Source organism: Prionailurus viverrinus, chromosome A3, assembly GCF_022837055.1.
Source record: "Prionailurus viverrinus isolate Anna chromosome A3, UM_Priviv_1.0, whole genome shotgun sequence".
In the NCBI taxonomy this organism is placed as follows: domain Eukaryota; kingdom Metazoa; phylum Chordata; class Mammalia; order Carnivora; family Felidae; genus Prionailurus; species Prionailurus viverrinus.
Genome location: NC_062563.1, coordinates 113,825,581 through 113,842,234, shown reverse-complemented (window position 1 = coordinate 113,842,234; position 16,654 = coordinate 113,825,581). Strand labels below are relative to the sequence as shown.

The 16,654-nt window shown below is 41.0% G+C and overlaps 1 protein-coding gene across 3 annotated transcripts in view; it reads left to right on the top strand.

Annotated features, from left to right (window-relative positions):
* Nucleotides 1-3,287: 3,287 nt before the first annotated feature.
* RASGRP3 (RAS guanyl releasing protein 3) overlaps nucleotides 3,288-16,654 on the top strand; it is a 104,539-nt gene continuing 91,172 nt past the window's right edge. For 2 of the 3 annotated variants that reach the window (XM_047852943.1, XM_047852939.1), the window contains exon 1: nucleotides 3,288-3,531. The gene's annotated coding sequence lies outside the window, so the exon portion shown is untranslated. Of the gene's footprint in view, nucleotides 3,532-4,080; nucleotides 4,168-16,654 lie in introns of all 3 variants that reach the window. The other variant, XM_047852940.1, reaches the window with a different exon arrangement.

Sequence of the window (16,654 nt, the reverse complement as noted above, 5' to 3'; positions counted from 1 at the left end):
TGAATCAGAGTTCATGCTTTGCAAATGGGAGCATGGTTTGCTCCTAGAAACATACTACCCTGTGTCTGGCCATTTCTTGCCAACGTCAACCTGTGTCCCCTTTAGCCGCTTCACTACACTGCAGCTGTTATATCCTGACCACCATGGACTTCTTTTGTCCTTTCTGCCATTACAACAGGGTCATTCACTCCTCCCTTTCTGTCTCTTTTTTAAAGAAATCTTTTCCTCCCCCTCTCTGCCTGGAAATGTATATGTTCTTGCTTTTCCCTCACCAGATCTTGCTGAGCTCATTGTTTAGCCTATTCTTTCTAATATACAGGACTTTGCATTAAGGCTACAAATGAACAAGAAATGGCTGGGTCCAAAAACAATAAATCACTAAACAAAAGCAGGGAATGGGACTTTTTTTTTTCATCTAGAGACTTAATTTCTTCATGTTTTCTTTGGTTTAATCTTTTTTTTAAATGTTTATTTATTTAGTTTGAAGTGGGGAGGGGCAGAGAGAGAGAGAGAGAGAGAGAGAGGGAGAGAGAATCCCAAGCAGCCTCCACACTGTCATCGCAGAGACCAATGCAGGGCTCGATCTCACAGACTGTGAGATCATGACCTGAGCCAAAATCAAGAGTCAGATACTTAACTGACTGAGCCACCCACATGCCCCTGGTTTCATCTTATTGCAGGCAACTTGTAATTTTCAAACATTCATATTAGTAAAGTTGGCTTTGACTTGATCCATTTTTATCAAGACTACCCCAAATGAGAGAGAGCTTTTGTCTCTCCCTTAAATACCATCAGCTTGTTTTTTCACTGCTTTTGCTTCTTCAGCTGGCTTCTCCACAGCAATAGGGAAATTAATGTGTCTTCTTAACATTGTATGTAAAAACTCTTCTAGTCTTCTAAAAGTTTTTTAAATGTTTATTTTTGAGAGAGAATGCATGCACGTGTGCACAAGCAGGGGAGGGGCAGAGAGAGAGAGAGAGAAAGGGAGACACAGAATCTGAAGCAGGCTCCAACCTCCAGGCTGTCAGTGCACAGCCCAATGTGGGGCTCAAACCCCCAAACCATGAGATCATGACCTGAGCCAAAGTCTGACGCTTTGGCACTCCATCTTCTAGTCTTCTAAATAGGAGTCACCAGCATAAAAAGGATTTAGAAGTTTTCCTTATTCTTAGGTAAAATAAAATCAGTTGTCTAATCCTATTCATTTTTATTTTTTTAATCAAGGTATAATGGACCAGTTTCAGGTTACCACATAATGATTTAATATTTGTATATATTATGCAATGATCACCACAGTAAGTCGAGTTAACATCTGCCATCAAACATAGTTCTAAAATTTTAGTTTTTATTCTGCTAAGAACTCTTGAGTTCTACTCTTTTAGCAACTTTCAAATACACATCACAGGGGCGCCTGGGTGGCTTAGGCAGGTGAGCATCTGACTTCGGCTCAGGTCATGACCTCGCAGTTCATGGGTTCGAGCCCCGCATCCAGCTCTGAGCTGACAGCTCAGCTTCAGATTCTGTGTCTCCCTCTCTCTCTGCCCTTGCCCACTTGTACTCTGTCTCTCAAAAAAGAATAAACGTTCAAAAATTTTTTTTCAAATACACATTACAGTGTCATTAACTATAGTCACCAAATTCTTTTTAGAAGGTGGGATATTAGTAAGGAAAATAATTTTATAGGCCACTGCTTCTCACACTTCAGTGAGCACCAGAATCACCTGGGGTTAAGACAGTTGCTGGGCCCTGCCCCTGAGATTCTGATCCCTGTGCTACTGAGGCTACTGGTCATTAGACAGCACGTGCAGCACGCCGAGTAGCCCCTCCAATCAAGAGATTCTCTAGCTTCCCCTGGATTGCTTCTCAAAGTGTTCCCCTAACGCAAAGAACAGATTGTTGATAGTAAGTGTGGAACGACTGACAGAAAATGATAAATAATCAATAGGTAAATAATAGAATCATGTGATGGATCTTAAGTAATAACAGCTTTTAAAATTTTGTCATTGGGGAGCCTGGGTGGCTCAGTCGATTAAGCGTCTGACTTTGGCTCGGGTCATGATCTCACGATTCGTGGGTTCAAGCCCCTCATCAGGCTCTGTGCTTCAAGCCCCGCATCAGGCTCTGTGCTGACAGCTCAGAGCCTGGAGCCTGCTTCGGATTCTGTGTCTCCTTCTCACTCTCTGCCCTGCCCTTGCTCATGCTCTCTCAAAATAATAATAATATAAACATTAAAAAATTAAAAAACAATAAAGTTCTGTTGTTAAAATTAATAAGTTTTTACAGCATGGGTGCACACTACGAAAAATAAAAGGGCACTAAATATGTATATCACAAACTGATCTGTCCCCACATTCCAGACCCACACTCCCACTTTGCCAAATCAACCGTGTTTAAGTATCTTGTTTGAGTATCTGAATTTCACATTTTGAAAGAAGTTGAGAACTGCCCTCCACATAGTTTGTGCCAGTTTATACTTCCATCAGCTGTTATGGGGATGCTTATTCCTCCACACTTGAATGGTATTAGGCAATACCAAAATTTTGATCTGTCCATCTGATATGTGAAAAGCAATATCTAATTTTTATCTTATTTTATGTTGTATGTAATCATGGGAGAAGTTAAACATCTTTCAGTTGCAAAACCGTGGATAATCTTTAATACAGATGGGTGACCAGTCTATAAACTCAACTTCATAATTTCTTTTAAGCAAAAGTGTGTGCTTTTCTTGTTCACCTGTTGATAACTTCCTTTCGTTGAACCTTGCCTCCAAAAGTATTTCAACTACTTTTGAATAAAAAGAAATAAGTTTGGTGACCCCTGTGGTCTGCCCTATCCCTCATTTCCCCCAGGAAATTCTATTTATAAGCCATTCCTTTGGGAAATGAATGAGGTGACACATGTTTGCTGATGGTATTTTATACAGAAAATGATACATCTCCAAACCCAAGCTTTCCTTACGGGAAATGTCAATTTAGCAAAGTGTAGATGATAGGAAATTAAACTTTGACTCTGGTACCATTACGAAAGCTGAATTTTCCTCAGCTTGTTTATTGGTATTCACTTGAAAGAAACACACACACACACACACACACACACACACACACACACCTCAGACTTTTTGAAATCAAATGCATTTCCTGCCTTCTTCTTTCCTCAGTGCTCTTACGACCAGCCTATTTATAGCCCAGAAAAGGAAAAAGCTCCACTGGAGGCAGGAAAACTAAGTTCAGAAAGAATAGGAGGAAGTGTGCCTGCCATTTAGCCAAACAACCTTTAATTCATTGAGCTCAAAGCCTAGCAGCTTCACTGTCGTTGTTAGGCGTAAACAGCTTGCAAATTTGAATTTTTTTTCTCTCCCCACTTTTGACCAGCACTGGGGCATTGAAGGTGATGGCAGTGTTTCAGAAGACAGAACAGAAATCTCTAGGTGTTTGCACACAGGGAAGAGAAACTTGTTAGGGGTCGGTGAAGTGGAAAGAGAATATTCAAGAGAGGAATGAGCTTGATATGATTCCACGTCTGTGAGTTAAGGTAAGTGTCATTTTTAAGACTGTCCATTGTTATGTCTATAATGGATATCATGAGCAATGGATATTAGCCAGAGACAGTATATATGCTTTGAAGGCAGGTCCTCATGAAAAGCTCATAAGCTTATTTATATTTCTGAAGAAATATAGAAATCAGTCTCAGTTATGACATATTCAGTCTTTAACAATGATATATATTTTTTTGAAATAGTATTTGTTTCCTTAAAATAGCTTTATCTCCATTAAGCTTTCTTCAGTTTCGTGATCACCAGGGGATTAAATAGTATAAATACTTTTGCTGAAGATCATTTTTGAAAAATGATTTCTAGGATTTGTCTGTTTATTCTCTTCAAAGTGCTGATTAATGATCATGTACCATTTCTTTGATCAATACTGGTTTAGAATATATTTAAATCAGCTCTCAAATTTGTGAAAAATTACTTAACTAAAAGTTAAATTTTGCAGAAAAGTAAGTGAAGATAAAGTTGTTGTTGTTGTTGTTGTTGTTGTTGTTTTCAACACAAAGCTTCTTCTCTGGGACGTTCATTTTCAGACAAAGGAGGACTTTCTAGAAGCACCAAAACAACACTGAACAGCTATGGTGATAGAAACTGTTCACCATAATTTATTTACATTTAAGGTAGGATTTCAAAACCTTCAATTAGCATGCATTTTCTGAGTGACCTGAAAAATGCCACTAGCTTTGGAAGTGGAAAGGTGGAAAGGTTAAATCCAAGAACAGTTGATGCTGCCCACAAAAACTTGGAAAGCTCCTAGGGACATTCCGAATTCTTTTAACATTCCTTGCCATCAGACAAGCACATTTGTTGAAATGATGCACCATATTTGCATCCACCACTGATAACTACCCCCCATTTGTGTCCTGCAGTAACTTGATTGATGTCACAATGACAACAAAGGGATACGTCTCTAGTGGTCTGTTGAAAGGAAAAAGCAGAAGGAAACGTTGGCTGTTATTTTGGCTTATCCCAGTTTGAGACTGGTATGTTTAGAATCTGTTGCAAGAAGATAGCAAAGCTGGAAGCCAGAAAAGGCTGAGCCAGCCAGATTGTAACTGGTGCAAGGAGCCAAGACGTGGCTGTGGCTCCATGTGGACTTGACTGGCTGTTCTCCTTCCTAGGAGAGTTTAAGCGTTATTAGTATTTTTTTTTTTCTGTTTAGAAAAATTACAATCCATTCCTTGGAAACTGTAGCAAAGTGTAGTATTCTTGAATAGAGAGAACCAGTTTTCTTAGTTGCTCTGAAACCATAAAAATAAAGACAGAAATAACATAAATCTGGGTAAATATGATAGATCTGAAGAAACAAGTAAAACTCTTAGCACTTGTTTCCAAGACACTCCAGTGCCACAAAATCAGTTCTGCATCCATTTTATTTTTTCCACCAAGTGAAATCCAGGGTAATCTGATTAATTTCCACTCCACGTGAGACTAGTGGTAGAGATGCTGCTTACAGTGGTCCTGGTTTCTGTGAGTGTTGAACTCCCTGCCCTTACAGTTTCAAAACAACTTTTTCATTTGAAAAATGTATATTTTTCTTTTTTTAAACATATTTTTAATGTGTATTTATTCTTAGAGAGAGAGAGAGAGAGAGAGAGAGAGAGAGAGAGACAGCACAAGCAGGAGAGGGGCAGAGAGAGACACACACAGAATCTGAAGCAGGTTCCAGGCTCTGAGCAGTCAGCACAGAGCCCGATGCAGGGCTTGAACTCATGAACCGGGAGATGATGAAACTGAGTCGAAGTCGGTCACTCAACCGACTGAGCCACCTAGGCACTCCCAAAATGTGTATTTTTCACTTGTATATTTACATTTTGAGAATAGAAATGTTTTAAATACGATCGAAGATTTAACTAATAGAGACAATTAGGAGTTATGTATTTTATTCTAAGAACATATTTTTTTTTCACTTTGAGAAGTCTTATGCTTGGTCATTGGTTTCTGGATGCCCGCAGATGGTCATAAATGTGTTCCTACAATGCCAGTTATTGAAAATAGATTTGGGGGGATTGTTTAATAGTTTTACCAGTTTCTTGATTTTTTTTCAAGCTCCTGAGTGTATTTTATGTTAGAGTTAGCTAATTTTGAAAACAAAATTATGAGCTTTTTTTTTTAAGCTTTTCTATTAATCAAATAGAAATCCGTTGCTTGGTTTCCAGCATGACTCTTATTTACTGTGTGTTAATAGGTGACACTATCAAGCCACCTCTGGCCCTCACATTTAAATATAAGTGAAATCAGATTACTGAAGAGATAGTGTGAAGTGCTGACAAATTGACATGTCACCATGTGTAACCCATGACTTACAGGATGCGTTGAAATGGAGTGTGGGGAGAAGCATGCCAAGGTCAGGCAGCTGGACCCACCTGGCCTGATGCTGTGGGGACGGGGGGGTTGCATATTGGTTTTAGTGTGTCTGGGAGCACCTCAAATCCAGGTAAGTGGCCGCTGGAGGTTTTCTTTCTCCTCTGCTCTCATCCCTTCACGCCCTATATTACAGGTTTACAGCAGCCCCACACCACACAAGTATATTTATGAATATACTTGCACTACAAACTTTACCTTTGATAACTCAACTTTTATTCAGAGAAATGGAATTCTATAGGACACAAAGCATCTTATACCAAATTAATGATTAATATTAACCAAATTAGGGGCACCTGGGTGGGTCAGTCGGTTGAGCGTCCGACTTCGGCTCAGGTCATGATCTCGCGGTCCATGGGTTCGAGCCCCGCGTCGGGCTGTGTGCTAACAGCTCAGAGCCTGGAGCCTGTTTCAGATTCTGTGTCTCCCTCTTTCTCTGACCCTCCCCTGTTCATGCTCTCTCTCTCTGTCTCAAAAATAAATAAATGTTAAAAAAAAATTAACCAAATTAGTGATGTACATAGTGGGTACCAGATAAGGAGGTCCTCCTGACTCAGGCAGGTTTCACGGAGGTATGAGGTTGAGCTGACCTCGCAGGGCAGAAGATCTGATGGCACTGTGAGAAATAAGTGTCTGAGATGAGATTGGAACTGTGTACATGGGCAGGGATGGGAATATTCTTGGTGTGCCCAAGGAATAGGGTTGTCAGATGAAAAACAGGATTCCCAGTTACATGTGAATTTCAGACAAACAACAAACTTTTTTTGAGTGTAAGTATCTCTGATTGCACTGGTGTGTATGAAGCCTACTTCATGGGACATACTTATTCAAAAATATTATTTGTTGTTTATCTAACATTCACATGTAACCGGGTGTCCTCTCTTTTCATTTCCTAAATCTGGCAACCATAGCAGGGAGCTGTGTGTCAACAGCTTGACATAAGCAGAGGCAATAAGCATAAGAAGCAAGAGAGAAGCGTCTGGAGGAGGTTGGGGTCAGACTGTGGTGGGACTGTAATGCCAGACAGAGGGGTGCAGAATCTAATTTGAATCCCCTGGGAAGCCAGTGAGGGGCTTTGAAGAAGGAAATGACATCAGTGAGATTTGCCCATTCAAGGCAGGACCTGGTGGGTCAAAGAGAGCAGGTTTCTGATGCCTGGTGACAACAGAGAGAAGGAAACCAGATGGAGACACATTAGAGAACAAATCAACATGTTTTGTAAACTAATTGGCTATGGTTATAGGAAGAGAGGAAGTGTTACAGAGGATGTTATGTTTTACTGTCTATTCTAAGAAATAGCCAATCAAAGAGGTAGCAGCAGGTCAGGGAGTTAGCGAGGAAGATGAGGATTTTGGTTTTAGGTCTATTAAATTTGATGCTCTGATGGGATAGTCAGGTGGAAAGAGTAAGTGAACAGCAGGAAATGGGAAACAGCTTAAGAGGGAGGTGAGAAGCAGAAGAGATAACGGCCAGCATTTCCTTTTCTGCTAAGCCTTTCATGTCCAGTGTCTTGTTGAATGCTTACAACCACCCATGGGCAGGTTGTATCACTGGCCACATTTTATGAATGAGCAAACTGCAGCTCAGAAAGGTTAAGTAACACGTTCACCACCAGCTAGCTAGTGAGAGACAGGTAGAGAATGGAACGCAAGTGTGTAAGAGGCCAAAGCCCACGTGCCTGCTAATTCCCATGCAGAACAAGGAGGATCTGCATTGGATTCATTTTTTGCATCTGCAGAGATCTAAAGGAACCAACTTTCCATGCTGTTATCCGATTATTTTTTTTTTTTTTGAGAGGGAGAGAGAATGCATGAAGAGGGGAGAGGGGTAGAGGGAGAGAGAGAATCTTAATCAGCTTCCACACTCAGTGTGGAGCCCTCCGCAGGGCTCTGTCCCACAGCCCGGGGTCATGACCTGAGCTGAAATCAAGAGTTGAGTGTTCAACCAACTGAGCCACCCAGACGCCCCACTGTCACCTGAGTTTTAACTGGATTCCTGGTCTTCAATTTTTTCTAAGTGTGGTAGCTCTCAGAGTTATACACCTTTTAGTTAATCTCCCCGAGGAAAAGGGAGGAGGTTATACTCAGAGATTTTTGTGTTTATTTATTTGCATATTTATTTCCAAAATTGGTTTTCCCTTCAGTGCCTCATTTTTTACTTTTCGTCACCTACCCGGTGAATTAAAGATTATGCAGCAAACAGGCCAGAGAATGTTGAACTCCTTACTCTATCCTGGGTTGCCCTCTAGTGGCTGCCTCAGGTAACGACGCTCAGGCCAGGCAAGGACCACGCAGGCAACCCCTCCCTGCTCCTTAGGAAACCAATAGTTCAGAAAATCACTGCAGAATCATCTGTGGGTTCCTCAATGGTTTGGAGACTAGTTGTGCTAGGAGGTTCTGGAAAAGGACTTCGTGGAATTACGTACCCCCTTCCAGCTAGCTGGCCTGAAGGGCATTTTGAATAGACCAGTGTTATATTTATCTTAAACTTTGTAAAAAAAAAAAAATCACTTTTTTTATCTTGTTAGGAAGGTACATATTATCAAGTTTGGTTATTAAATAGCTTCTAATGCACCTATGTGATTTGATTGTTAATAAATTTTCCTTTTATTCCAAATATTTACTTCAAGATACACAATATAGTTTTTAGTCAAAAGTGAATAATCTGTCTTTGAGGAATACAGCCTAAGGAAATATTCATAGATTCAGACAAAACTGTATATAAAAGAATGCTTACCTATTTGTAATGGACAAATTTTGGACAAATATACAGTAAAACCTTGGCTTGCAAGCATAATTTGTTCTGGAAACATGCTTGTAATGCAAACCGCTTGTTTATCAAAGCGAATTTCAAGAACCGTTGGCACAGTTGTGATCATGTGATGTTTGGCGTCCCATACTACTTGTATTGCGAGACATCATTCGTTTATCAAGTTAAAACTTATTAGAAATGTTGGCTCGTCTTGCGGAACACTCGCAGAAAAAGTTACTCGCATTCCAAGGTTTTATTGTACAAAAAAAAAAAAAAGGAAATTGTTGAGTAGTATTCCACAATGTGGAATTTCATATAGGCATCAAATTACATTAAAATATGTAATGTTTATACTAAATGCTAAGTGAAAAAGAGAAGGCAAAAAAAATTATATACATGGTATGATCTCACTTTCTTAAGCAATATATATGTTTACATGAAAAAGCTGAGAGCTGAGCATTTATATACCAAAATATTAACAATAGAAGTCTCTAGTTGGTGGGATAATGGGGATTTTTACTTTCTACTTGTTTCCAGGATAAGCATGTTCCCCAAGATAAGCATGTACTACTCTTATAATCGGGAACAAAAAAACAGTTATGTTTTGAAAAAGCGGAGAGCTGAGTGCCAGTGTTCTGATTTCTTGCTGTCATGGCTGACAATCATGTAGGTGCTAATTCAGCTCCATTTACGGCCTCTCTGCCCAGTCAAGAGCTGTATCCTGTTTGGGACAGCATAATTCATTGTAATGGAAAAGATGATGATGCACTAGCCTGGTCTATGACTTCACTATATTCATCAGCAACAGGAAACAAAGACACACACTTTTTTTTCATAATTGTTTTAGTAATAATTGACAATTGGAGGAAATGAATGGCAGAAAACAATTATGGGCAGACAAGATGGTCAGCAGATCAGACTGGGAAATGCAAAGGGGCCAGTCTCAGTTTTGTTCCTACAACGATTTCAGAACATTACAAAGATATTATTGTTTTGTTTTCAATCCACTCCTGAAATCACTGTTGTTTTTACCAGCAGTTACACAATTCTTTGCTGGCAGCAGTGACTCCCCCCCCAATATGTTTTTGATTCAGTAATCCGGTAATCACACATCAAGGATTTGGAACTGAATTTTTTATGTATATCGATACTCAGGGCCAGTGTGAACTTCTCCCTGTGTGTGTCCACTAATAACGCTCCTTTATAATAAACTGGCCATTTGTGGCCCATACATGAAATTTTAAACGCTTCGTTTTCTATTAAACTTTAAAATATCAAATCCATATTTCTCTTTTCTGTGAAACGATCCCTAGTCTTCATTTGAACAGCAGGGGGTTGGGGGTGGGGGTGGGGAACAAACAACCAAAACTCAAAATAAGTGAATTCATGATGCACTCTCTGGTGGAATGAGCACAATTAGTAACCGCTGAGCTGAACATGAAGGCTGCATTCTCAACTAGGAAAGAGCTAAGTAAGGCAGGTGTTACATACACTGTGGTAACGTTTCTCCACCCTGGTGGCTTCTGTCTGTGAGCATAACTTAACTGTCCTGCCAGGCACTGTTAAAATTCTTAGCACGGGGGAACTACACATGCAGGGCGTGCTTTAACCTGTACTCCAAGTCATATTCTTCTCAGATTAGCCTGATTTGGAGTAAAATTCTGCAGCAGCTCTCGCTTCCAATCTTAAAAACCACTCACTGGTCATGCTCTTTGTTGTGGAGACCTCTAGACTGGTGCTGTCCCATAGGAATATAATGTGAGCCACAACTGTCATGCTATGTTTTCCAGTTGCCACATTACAAAGATAAAAAGAAACGGAATTAATTTTTAAAATATAGTTTATTTTACCCAATATACCAAAACATTATCATTTTGACACACAATCAATATAAAAGGCTATTACTGAGGTAGTCTACATTTTTTTTTTTTCGGTACTAAGTCCTTGACATCCAGTGTGTACTTTACTCTTTGCATGTGTCTCAGTTTAGACAAGGCTCATCTTACATGCTGAATGGAGTCAGGTGCCTGGTGGCCACTGTAGTAGACAGTGGGAATCTAAACAGAAGACCTATAGTGCAGCCACAGTAATGTAAATGGCATCTGAAATTTGGGCTGTGAGATTCCACTGTCTCTCCAGGACTCAGCCTTCTCCTCTGTGATGTACTAGCAAGCCACTTGAAGAGAGATCCACTGCAACTGAATAGTTGAATAACTGAAAAGCAAGAAAAGATGGCCACTTTTTGACTTTTTGCCTACTAGATGCAACTATTTTCCCTGTTAGAACAATCCAGCTGTTCGTTTAGACTGTGCCTGTAATGGATTCCTCAGTTGAGGGTAGATAGGGGTAATAGAGGTTTTTAAAAACTCCCAGTTTTTGAAATCTGGACTATATGATTGTTAAGAAACTTTATTTTATAACAATGTTTTCAAGTGAAGTTAGGCATAGGAATAGATTCCATTACACAGCCTAAAACTAACTTCCAGAAAGCATTATGAACATCGTGTTTCTAATAATGCATGCAACTTAGCACAAAGAAAGAAATCTTTAGTAATACACACACACATACGCACACACACACACGCACTCACACACGCACACTCCTAACATTGTGATTGCTTGCTGATGTCTATTGTGCATTCTGCCTTGTCTTATTTGAAGAGAAGGAAGTATGCTTCAATAATCTTGTATAACTACTATGCCCTGGGGACTCTCATGCCAGTCAGCTGGAGCGATAAAGATAGCTCTGTGTGCTAAATGTAGGGATCCAAAAATAGAACTAGTGGAAGTGGATAAAACTACAAGACATTGTAGGTTCTTGTGGCCCCACCAATGGCAGGAACCTGGACACAAGAGCCCCAGAAGTCCTGGCGGCGAGTCCCAGCTCCCTAGAACGATCGCCGTTTGGGTTCATTGCTTATTCTGGGAGGGTTTGTATAGGAAAGCCAGATGTAAAGCAGTCAGAAAACTCTAAAATCAAATGTACATGATGACCATCCATCGATTTACAAATTGGTAGTGCTCCAAAAGCTTGTTTGTAAGAATTTTCTTGGCTTTCGGAAGTAACTTTCCATTTTCCCCATAGAAACAAAGTCATAAATAGTGACTGGGTATGTGCACCTAAAATAACATATATTCTCAATGAAATTGTTGCAATGTATTTACTATATATTTGCAATGTATTACATTAAGTAATTCTTTATTAATCATTATTATTTTATGAATACATGTTAGTTAAATTATTACAAGGCATTAAAAATTTTTTTTGAATGCTTATTTATTTTTGAGAGAGACAGACAGAGCACAAGCAGGGAAGGGTCAGAGAGAGAGGGAGACACAGAATCCTAAATAGGCTCCAGGCTCTGAGCTGTCAGCACAGAGCCCAAGGCAGGGTTTGAACTCATGAACCGTGGGATCATGACTGAGCCGAAGTTGGACACTTAACCGAGTGAGACACCCAGGCTCCCCTATTCCTATGCATTTTAGTGAAATAAAATTGTTGTATCACTTCTACATTACTATATCATACATTAATAATATGTTAATAATTACACTACATTAATCCATAAATAGTATATGAATAATTAAAACAAAAAATATGCTGAATTAACTCAGAGTCACCTTACATCCAAAACATTGAGCACTGGAAGAGGAGCTAGCAAATGTCTGGTGTTGCACCAGGCTCAGGAACAAGCATCAAAGATATATCCTACTTATTTTGTCCCTTAATGTTGGTAGGAAAGCAAATTCACCAAGAAGAACGAGGAAATAGATGGAATTCTTTACTAAGGAGGGTGCCTTACCTATGAGACTCTTAGGGGGAGAAAGCCTTTACATTTGTATGTCCAAACTTAGGATTTGCCTTCTCCTTAAGGATGAAGTACCCCTAGCAATGCTTTTAGTGCGGAGCCATAATTAGGATCCTTTCTCACTCCCAAATAGGGTGAGATTTTCCTGAGTAACGTTTGGCCAAGAGGGAAGGTGGAGAGGAAGGCCACAGTGAAAGAGAATATGTGGGCACATGATACAGAAATTCGTGCACAAATGCCCCGTTCTCCTGCAGGGAAAGAAAGGCAGAGAATGATGGACTCAACTTTGGATGGTTCTCTGTGCTTTTCCCTGAAGCCTTCAGGGTGGGAAACAGGAGGGGAGGGAGGGGTGTGCAGGTGGTCTCTGCGTGTTGGGTACGATTTCCAACTCAGTTTTTTGTATCTTCGTGAGTGCCATGAACTCTTGGATTCTGTGGATACCACCATGGCTCTTTCTAATCACCAGTAAATGAAGAGCAGGTGGTGAAGTCAGGCATTAACTGGCCTTTAGGCAAGGTCAAGAAGTCTGGGCTGAATGGGGCCACTGGTTGGCTTGACAAATCAGCAAGAGAATTCAAGGGCATGTGGGTCAGTTGACATTATGTATGTAGCTCAAGAACAGGAGTCTAGGCCAGGAGAACAATGGATTCCTATGACTTCTCTCTTTCTGAACACCTTCCTATAATTCCTTCTGGCTGGGAACTGGGGCTGTCTCTCTGGTAATGGAAGCCCACTAACAGAGATCAAGGCATGCTGTGCCACAGGCTGCTCAAGGAGGCATGCTACATCTGGGGCACGCACATCTGTGTTCTCTGTATCCCAAACTATCCCTACGCCTCCCGACGGATGAGCCCATCCTTCTTCGATATCCTTTCTCTCAATTTCTTTTGCTTCTAGGACATTTTCTTTAAAACATCCATGATTTGGGGGCACCTGGGTAGATCAGTTGGTTAAATGTCTGACTCTTGATTTCCAGCCTTAGGTCATGATCTCACGATTTTGTGAGTTCTAGCCCCACGCTGGGCTTTGTACTGACAATGCAGAGCCTGCTTGGGATTCTCTGTCTGCCTCTCTCTCTGTCCCTCCCCTGCTCATGCTTTCTCTCTTTCTCTCTCAATAAATAAATAAACAAACAAATAAATAAATAAGGCAAGCAAGCAAGCATCTATGATTTTTCTTTGCTCTGAGAACTACGACTCAGACTACCTAAATCCACTGCCCACACTAGTTACTCATTTGAACTGTCAAATTCCACTGCTGAAATTCTCAGCGTGTATTCTATCACATACCACCTTCGTTTTCTCATTTCTCTCTCAAAGTTTTAAACACATAAAATCAGATACTCTGTCCTCAATCCCATTATACTGAAAATATAATGTCAGAAACTTTCCGATGCGGGAAATGATCTCTTCCCATTTTTATTCCTCTTGATCCCTGTACCATTTAATATCCTACAATTTTCCTCTGTTGAAATCTGAGATGCCACATTGTTCCCGATTTCTTACAATCTTGATAAGAGTTTTTTTTTTTCTCTGCCCTCCATTGTAGCTGTTTATCAGGGGTCCTTGTCATCTGTGTTTGTCTAAATCCTTTCTCCCTCAGAGATCTTATTCATGGCTTCCATCTTTAAGTAACTCTGAACTTGCTTATCTAACTCTGAGGGAATTTTAGCCTCCATTCTAGGTGCAAGTCTCTGTCTGTCTGTTTCTACTTGATGTTCCATCATCGTTTCAAACTTAGCACGTCCAAAACAAAAACCCTACCCTGTTTCCCTTATCTACCCGGCCTCCCTGTGTTCTTTCCTTTGATGGTGACATCATCCCATCTGGGTTGGAACCATTTTTACTCTAACTTGTTCTTCACCTCCAGGTAACCCCATAAGTAGATCATCCTTCCTGTTAAATGTGTCTCATATTCCATTCCTCCCTTCCTGTCACTACTGCTTCCATTCTTGTTTGTTTGTTTGTTTTTACCTCAATCAAGGACTCTGTGAGCAGCCATCCAGCTGATTTCCTTCCCTCAGGCTCTCCCCTTCCCTCACACCCACCTCTCCATTCTCCTGGGAGAATACTCTGTCTTGGAGAGTGTTAGGACTCTGTTAACAATTGTTAAGTAGACCCCTGTTGCTGGATGGCGAGCAAAACGGAAGTCCACACCAGAAACTGAAATAGAGAGTTCTACTACTCACAGGTCCTGGAGGAGGCACTCTGCATACCTTGAGGGTCTACACGGGGAGCTCAAGGTAGGGTACAGGTACAGGACGAGGGCACATGCCTTTATTAGAGTCTGTGAGTGGAATGCTTTGGGGTTCCCGGGCTATGGCCAGATTGGTCAATTCAAACCAAAAAGAGTTTGGTAAGCTCCACCGGGGTCTTACCTAAGGGTAGCATGAGGGAAGGCCCTGGGAGGCTGGGGGGACTGTTTATCACAAGGGTCATTAGGGAAGTCCTGTTAGGAACTTACATGTACTTGTGACTCTGCAGGATATTATCCCCTCGCATGAGGGGCTAGTGCCTGTGTAAGGGCCCTCAGGCCACTTGGCCAAACAAAATGGATGCTAAGTTACCGTGGAGTAACTTAGCTAAATTCTTGACAGAAGTCTGCAAACTGCCTGTGGTCTTAGACAAGCTTCAGTGAATGGAAATTCACTCAAGGTAGCTATACTGGTTTTAAGAAAAATACGTCCTGGAAGCACCAGAAGTGAAGTTGAGAACGGCAAGGACTTCCCTCCAGAAACCAGGTGATCAGGGCCTGAGGCCGTGACTGCTGGAACGTGATGGGTTTTGCCATTCCTCAGAGGCTCTGCTCCCCTGGCCCCCTTGCTTTTCCTGTCTCACTGAGCATAGGAGGAAGGAGGATGTCCATCACCTCCTCAGTTTGAAGGTCCTTTTTGTTCAAGCACCGATAGAAATGGATAGATCTCCTGCTTTGAATTCCCAATTCTCTTGAGAAAGAATCTAATAATCAGACTGACCTAAACCTGCTTCAGGTGTATCAATTCCTTGTCTGGTCATTTATGACCTTGAGAGAGGAGGCACGGTAGTAGTCCTGAGGATGGGGACAGTTTTCAGAAGAGAGACTTGTGCTATGTAAACCATCTCTTACACATCTGGCCTTCGGATGTAATAGAGCATTTTATTTTATTATTTTACTTCTCTCTGCCAGGTCCTAACCAATAATGTGTCTCCTAACTTTGCCTAAACATGTCGTGTGTTTTCCCTCTCTGCAGATTTCCCTGTGCTGATCTAGGCAGCTCGGGTTCCACCACATCCCCTTTTTTCGCTCAATCCAAATCCTGCAGGCTTCCAGATGTGGTACACATCTGCCATTTTTGACAAAGCCATCATCAGTCTTCAGGGACCTTGACCTCTTCAGAAATGCTGTAACACACTGTCTATCTAATATATTGAATCACAGGATGTTTGGTATATTTGGGATATTTCATTTTTTCAGTCATTTTATGCCTCCCTAGTTAATTTTCCAGGAGTTTCTCCTCTCATCAATTTAATTATAAATTCCATGAGGCATAAGTCATATGAGGGTCACTGGATACCATCTTTCTGCAGGTTATCATACATATACATGAAAATGAAATTTAAGAATGGTGTGATGACAGTCGATCTTATTTTTCTTCTTTGTGCTTTTCTGTACTTTGCAAATTGTTTGTGGTGAACATACATGAGTTTTGAAATCACACACGTACAAAGAACATAAGTCACTTTTTGAAAACCACAATTATTCCAAATAGGATCAAGTCAACCCCCTGTGATACCTTGACATAAACTTGGGTTATCTGTACTTTTCTAAGTTGGGTTGTATAAATAATCCTGTGAATTAAGGAAGTTGCCTGGGAAGAAGAATAGTTTTGAAATCTGGAGCATAAGACTGGGAAGGGTGGCCAAGGTAGAGAGCCTGGGGTGGGCCTGGCCCCCAGGGACCACCAAAGAGGGTTGCATATTATAGAGTGATGAGTGTATTATAAAGACCCTGAGTTTTTGGCTAAAGAAGGGTGTAACACATGGGGCGCCTGGGTGGCGCAGTCGGTTAAGCGTCCGACTTCAGCCAGGTCACCATCTCGCGGTCTGTGAGTTCGAGCCCCGCGTTGGGCTCTGGGCTGATGGCTCAGAGCCTGGAGCCTGTTTCCGATTCTGTGTCTCCCTCTCTCTCTGCCCCTCCCCCGTTC